The following is a 6654-nucleotide window of genomic DNA, read 5'->3' on the forward strand; positions in this document are numbered from 1 at the left end:
AATGATTGTTTTTGTAAAAGTGTAAGGTCGAGCCTCAGCAGCTTTCTCACTCCTTATGTGCTACTGTATAAAACCTGGTTTTGCGCCTGCACTAATTGCTTACGGCCATACCACCCTGAACACGCCCGATCTCGTTTGATCTCGGAAGCTAAGCAGGGTCGGGCCTGGTTAGTACTTGGATGGGAGACCGCCTGGGAATACCAGGTGCTGTAAGCTATTTCTTTTTCAACTCGAGCTCATTGCCTCCGTGGCCTACCGTGGCGTACCGTGACCTGATGTTTACTGCCAACCGCTTTGGAGGATTTAAGCAACATACAAAAACTGACAACGTCTCTCAAAACTATTATTTGTGAACATGAGGACAGTATAGTGATTTGCCAGCAGGGAGCACCAGAGAGCATGAACCGACAGTTGTACATTCTTAAACTTCACCAACACAAACACGCACGCTCACTTCAGATCATGGGAGGACGTCAAAAAATCACCACCCATTCTCTGACACTTTAAACCGTAACCTTAGGTTCAAACATTTAACATCACACGCACACGCAGTGTATTCAGATAATTAATGATTTCAGATGTCACAATGATCGTTTACATGGATAAGGATGTCCTACTGAATCAATTACTGCCGTTTATATCTAACTAATGATTGTTTTTGTAAGAGTGTAACGTCGAGCCTCAGCAGCTTCTCACTCCTTATGTGCTACTGTATAAAAACCTGGTTTTGCGCCTGTACTAATTGCTTACGGCCATAACACCCTGAACCTGCCCGATCTCGTCTGATCTCGGAAGCTAAGCAGGGGTCGGGCCTGGTTAGTACTTGGATGGGAGACCTCCTCAGAAGCCCAGGTTGCTGTAAGTAGTGACTGGTGTCACCAAAAGAAAAAAAAAAAAACACGCCCGATCTCGTTTGATCTCGGAAGCTAAGCAGGGTCGGGCCTGGTTAGTACTTGGATGGGAGACCTCCTCAGAAGCCCAGGTTGCTGTAAGTAGTGAGGAGAAAAATGACATGAATGACATGGATGATGATGACGATGATGAGGAGGAAGAAGCTGATGATGATGATGCTGATGATAAAGAGGACATTAAAGTTAGTGACGGAGATGAGGCAGACGATGAAGATAAAGGAATTGAGGAGGTTGACGGAGAACCCACTAACCTTAACGCTGGGTGGGCAGATGCAATGGCCAAGATTCTGCAGAAGAAAAAACCCCAGCGAGCAAACGAACGATACTGGTGAAGAGCAAGGAGTTGGACATGGTGAAGGTGAAGGAGAAACAAGAAGAAAAAGAGAAGCGAGAAAGAGGAGGGAGAGAAAAGAGAAAGAAGAGAAGAGAGAGAAAGAGGAGAGAGAGGAAAAAAAAAAAAAAAAAAAACACGCCCGATCTCGTTTGATCTCAGAAGCTAAGCAGGGTCGGGCCTGGTTAGTACTTGGATGGGACACCGCCTGGGAATACCAGGTGCTGTAAGCTTTTTCTTTTCAACTCGAGCTCATTGCCTCCGTGGCCTACCGTGGCGTACCGTGACCTGATGTTTACTGCCAACCGCTTTGGAGGATTTAAGCAACATACAAAAACTGACAACGTCTCTCAAAACTATTTTTGTGAAACATGAGGACAGTATAGTGATACTGCCAGCAGGGAGCACCAGAGAGCTGACCCGACAGTTGTACATTTCTTAAACTTTCACCAACACAAACACGCACGCTCACTTCAGATCATGGGAGGACGTCAAAAAATCACCACCCATTCTCTGACACTTTAACGGTTAACCTTGGTTCAAACATTTAACATCACACGCACACGCAGTGTATTTCAGATAATTAATGAATTCAGATGTCACAATGATCGTTTACATGGATAAGGAGTCCTACTGAATCAATTACTGCCGTTTATATCTAACTAATGATTGTTTTGTAAAGTGTAACGTCGAGCTCAGCAGCTTCTCACTCCTTATGTGCTACTGTATAAAACCTGGTTTTGCGCCTGCCTAATTGCTTTCGGCCATACCACCCTGAACACGGCCCGAGCTCGTTGATCTCGGAAGCTAAGCAGGGTCGGGGCCTGGTTAGTTACTGGATGGGAGACCGCCTGGGAATACCAGGTGCTGTAAGCTTTTTCTTTTTCAACTCGGGCTCATTGCCTCCGTGGCCTACCGTGGCGTACCGTGACCTGATGTTTACTGCCAACCGCTTTGGAGGATTTAAGCAACATACAAAAACTGACAACGTCCTCTCAAAACTATTTTTGTGAAACATGAGGACAGTATAGTGATACTGCCAGCAGGGAGCACCAGAGAGCTGAAAAGACAGTTGTACATTTCTTAAACTTTCACCAACACAAACAACGCACGCTCACTTCAGATCATGGGAGGACGTCAAAAAATCACCACCCATTCTCTGACACTTTAACCGTTAACCTTGGTTCAAACATTTAACATCACACGCACACGCAGTGTATTTCAGATAATTAATGAATTCAGATGTCACAATGATCGTTTACATGGATAAGGAGTCCTACTGATCAATTACTGCCGTTTATATCTAACTAATGATTGTTTTTGTAAGAATGTAACGTCAGAGCCTCAGCAGCTTTCTCACTCCTTATGTGCTACTGTATAAAACCTGGTTTTGCGCCTGCAATAATTGCTTACGGCCATACCACCCTGAACACGCCCGAGTCTCGTCTTGATCTCGGAAGCTAAGCAGGGTCGGGCCTGGTTAGTACTTGGATGGGAGACCGCCTGGGAATACCAGGTGCTGTAAGCTTTTTCCTTTTTCAACTCGAGCTCATTGACTCCAGTGGCGCTACCGTTCGTACCGTGACCTGATGTTTACTGCCAACCGCTTTGGAGGATTTAAGCAACATACAAAAACTGACAACGTCTCCTCAAAACTATTTTGTGAAACATGAGGACAGTATAGTGATACTGCCAGCAGGGAGCACCAGAGAGCTGAACCGACAGTTGTACATTTCTTAAACTTTCACCAACACAAACACGCACGCTCACTTCAGATCCTGGGAGGACGTCAAAAAATCACCACCCATTCTCTGACACTTTAACCGTTAACCCTTGGTTCAAACATTTAACATCACACGCACGAACACGCAGTGTATTTCAGATAATTAATGAATTCAGATGTCACAATGATCGTTTACATGGATAAGGAGTCCTACTGAATCAATTACTGCCGTTTATATCTAACTAATGATTGTTTTTGTAAAAGTGTAACGTCGAGCCTCAGCAGCTTTCTCACTCCTTATGTGCTACTGTATAAAACCTGGTTTTGCGCCTGCACTAATTGCTTACGGCCATACCACCCTGAACACGCCCGATCTCGTTTGATCTCGGAAGTTAAGCAGGGTCGGTCCTGGTTAGTACTTTGATGGGAGACCGCCTGGGAATACCAGGTGCTGTAAGCTTTTTCTTTTTCAACTCGAGCTCATTGCCTCCGTGGCCTACCGTGGCGTACCGTGACCTGATGTTTACTGCCAACCGCTTTGGAGGATTTAAGCAACATACAAAAACTGACAACGTCTCTCAAAACTATTTTTGTGAAACATGAGGACAGTATAGTGATACTGCCAGCAGGGAGCACCAGAGCTGAACCGACAGTTGTACATTTCTTAAACTTTCACCAACAAACCGCACGCTCACTTCAGATCATGGGAGGACGTCAAAAAATCACCACCCATTCTCTGACACTTAACCGTTAACCTTGGTTCAAACATTTAACATCACACCCACACGCAGTGTATTTCAGATAATTAATGAATTCAGATGTCACAATGATCGTTTACATGGATAAGGAGTCCTACTGAATCAATTACTGCCGTTTATATCTAACTAATGATTGTTTTTGTAAGAGGTAACGGCGAGCCTCAGCAGCTTCTCACTCCTTATGTGCTACTGTATAAAACCTGGTTTTTGCGCCTGTACTAATTGCTTACGGCCATAACACCCTGAACACGCCCGATCTCGTCTGATCTCGGAAGCTAAGCAGGGTCGGGCCTGGTTAGTACTTGGATGGGAGACCTCCTCTGAAGCCCAGGTTGCTGTAAGTAGTGACTGGTGTCACCAAAAGAAAAAAAAAAAAACACGGCCGATCTCGTTTGATTTCGGTAGCTAAGCAGGGTCGGGCCTGGTTAGTACTTGGATGGGAGACCTCCTCAGAAGCCCAGGTTGCTGTAATAGTGAGGAGAAAAATGACATGAAATGACATGGATGATGATGACGATGATGAGGAGGAAGAAGCGATGATGATGCTGATGATAAAGAGGACATTAAAGTTAGTGGACGGAGATGAGGCAGACGATGAAGATAAGGAATTGAGGAGGTTGACGGAGAACCCACTAACCTTAACGCTGGGTGGGCAGATGCAATGGCCAAGATTCTGCAGAAGAAAAAACCCCAGCGAGCAAACGAACGATACTGGTGAAGAGCAAGGAGTTGGACATGGTGAAGGTGATGGAGAAACAAGAAGGAAGCGAGAAAGAGGAGGGAGAGAAAAGAGAAAGAAGAGAAGAGAGAGAAAGAGGAGAGAGAGGAAAAAAAAAAAAAAAATAAACATGCCCGATCTCGTTGATTCTCAGAAGCTAAGCGGGTCGGGCCTGGTTAGTACTTGGATGGGACACCGCCTGGATACCAGGTGCTGTAAGCTTTTTCTTTTTCAACTCGAGCTCATTGCCTCCGTGGCCTACCGTGGCGTACCGTGACCTGATGTTTACTGCCAACCGCTTGGAGGATTTACAACATACAAAAACTGACAACGTCTCTCAAAACTATTTTGTGAAACTGAGGACAGTATAGTGATACTGCCAGCAGGGAGCACCAGAGAGCTGGACCGACAGTTGTACATTTCTTAAACTTTCACCAACACAAACACGCACGCTCACTTCAGATCATGGGAGGACGTCAAAAAATCACCACCCATTCTCTGACACTTTTAACCGTTTACCTTGGTTCAAACATTTAACATCACACGCACACGCAGTGTATTTCAGATAATTAATGAATTCAGATGTCACAATGATCGTTTACATGGATAAGGAGTCCTACTGAATCAATTACTGCCGTTTATATCTAACTAATGATTGTTTTTGTAAAAGTGTAACGTCGAGCCAGCAGCTTTCTCACTCCTTATGTGCTACTGTATAAAAACCTGGTTTTGCGCCTGCACTATTTGCTTACGGCCATACCACCCTGACACGCCCGATCTCGTCTGATCTCGGAAGCTAAGCAGGGTCGGGCCTGGTTAGTACTTGGATGGAGACCGCCTGGGAATACCAGGTGCTGTAAGCTTTTTCTTTTTCAACTCGAGCTCATTGACTCCGTGCTATCGTGACCTGATGTTTACTGCCAACCGCTTTTGGAGGATTTAAGCAACATACAAAAACTGACAACGTCTCTCAAAACTATTTTTGTGAAACATTAGGAAGTAATAGTGATACTGCCAGCAGGGGAGCACCAGAGAGCTGAACCGACAGTTGTACATTTCTTAAACTTTCACCAACAAACACGCACGCTCATTCAGATCATGGGAGGACGTCAAAAAATCACCACCCATTTCTGACACTTTAACCGTTAACCTGGTTCAAACTTTAACATCACAGCACACGCAGTATTTCAGATAATTAATGAATTCAGATGTCCAATGATCATTACATGGATAAGGAGTCCTACTGAATCAATTACTGCCGTTTATATCTAACTAATGATTGTTTTTGTAAAGTGTAACGTCGAGCCTCAGCAGCTTTCTCACTCCTTATGTGCTACTGTATAAACCTGGTTTTGCGCCTGCACTAATGCTTACGGCCATACCACCCTGAACACCCCGATCTCGTCTGATCTCGTAAGCTAAGCAGGGTCGGGCCTGGTTAGTACTTGGATGGGAGACCGCCTGGGGAATACCAGGTGCTGGTAAGCTTTTCTTTTCACTCGAGCTCATTGACTCCGTGGCTACCGTGACCTGATGTTTACTGCCTACGGCTTTGGAGGATTTAAGCAACATACAAAACTGACAACGTCTCGCAAAACTATTTTTGTGAAACATGAGGACATTATAGTGATACTGCCAGCAGGGAGCACCAGAGAGCTGAACCGACAGTTGTACATTTCTAAACTTTCACCAACACAAACACGCACGCTCACTTCAGATCATGGGAGGACGTCAAAAATCACCACCCATTCTCTGACACTTTAAAAACCGTTACCTTGGTTCAAACATTTAACATCACGGCACACGCAGTGTATTTCAGATAATTAATGAATTCAGATGTCACAATGATCGTTTACATGGATAAGGTCGTCCTACGAATCATTACTGCCGTTTATATCTAACTAATGATTGTTTTTGTAAAGTGTAACGTCGAGCTCAGCAGCTTTCTCACTCCTTATGTGCTACTGTAAAAACCTGGTTTTGCGCCTGCACTATTTGCTTACGTCATAAAGACCACCCTGAACACGCCCGATCTCGTCTGATCTCGGAAGCTAAGCAGGTCGGGCCTGGTTAGTACTTGGATGGGAGACCGCCTGGGAATACCAGGTGCTGTAAGCCTTTTCTTTGTCAACTCGAGCTCATTGACTCCGTGGCGTACCGTGACCTGATGTTTACTGCCAACCGCTTGGGAGGATTTAAGCAACATACAAAAA

The 6654-nt window shown here is 44.9% G+C and overlaps 5 non-coding genes and 4 pseudogenes across 5 annotated transcripts; all 9 read left to right on the plus strand.

Annotated features, from left to right (window-relative positions):
* Positions 1–97: 97 nt before the first annotated feature.
* Positions 98–216, plus strand: LOC130399664 (5S ribosomal RNA). The gene has a single exon (XR_008902167.1). It is a non-coding gene; the product is annotated as a 5S ribosomal RNA (ribosomal RNA).
* Positions 217–744: 528 nt separating this feature from the next.
* On the plus strand, positions 745–865 carry LOC130396091 (5S ribosomal RNA; annotated as a pseudogene).
* A 1133-nt stretch (positions 866–1998) lies between these two features.
* Positions 1999–2118, plus strand: LOC130396242 (5S ribosomal RNA; annotated as a pseudogene).
* A 531-nt stretch (positions 2119–2649) lies between these two features.
* LOC130394275 (5S ribosomal RNA) lies at positions 2650–2770 on the plus strand. The gene has a single exon (XR_008897449.1). It is a non-coding gene; the product is annotated as a 5S ribosomal RNA (ribosomal RNA).
* Positions 2771–3306: 536 nt separating this feature from the next.
* On the plus strand, positions 3307–3425 carry LOC130400445 (5S ribosomal RNA). Its single transcript, XR_008902928.1, has one exon. It is a non-coding gene; the product is annotated as a 5S ribosomal RNA (ribosomal RNA).
* Positions 3426–3947: 522 nt separating this feature from the next.
* Positions 3948–4067, plus strand: LOC130395530 (5S ribosomal RNA). Its single transcript, XR_008898578.1, has one exon. It is a non-coding gene; the product is annotated as a 5S ribosomal RNA (ribosomal RNA).
* Positions 4068–5187: 1120 nt separating this feature from the next.
* On the plus strand, positions 5188–5304 carry LOC130395371 (5S ribosomal RNA). The gene has a single exon (XR_008898434.1). It is a non-coding gene; the product is annotated as a 5S ribosomal RNA (ribosomal RNA).
* A 505-nt stretch (positions 5305–5809) lies between these two features.
* Positions 5810–5929, plus strand: LOC130396099 (5S ribosomal RNA; annotated as a pseudogene).
* Positions 5930–6438: 509 nt separating this feature from the next.
* On the plus strand, positions 6439–6559 carry LOC130396167 (5S ribosomal RNA; annotated as a pseudogene).
* The last annotated feature ends 95 nt before the right edge of the window (positions 6560–6654 follow it).

The sequence above is a fragment of the Gadus chalcogrammus genome, chromosome 12 (genome assembly GCF_026213295.1).
Source record: "Gadus chalcogrammus isolate NIFS_2021 chromosome 12, NIFS_Gcha_1.0, whole genome shotgun sequence".
Lineage (NCBI taxonomy): Eukaryota > Metazoa > Chordata > Actinopteri > Gadiformes > Gadidae > Gadus > Gadus chalcogrammus.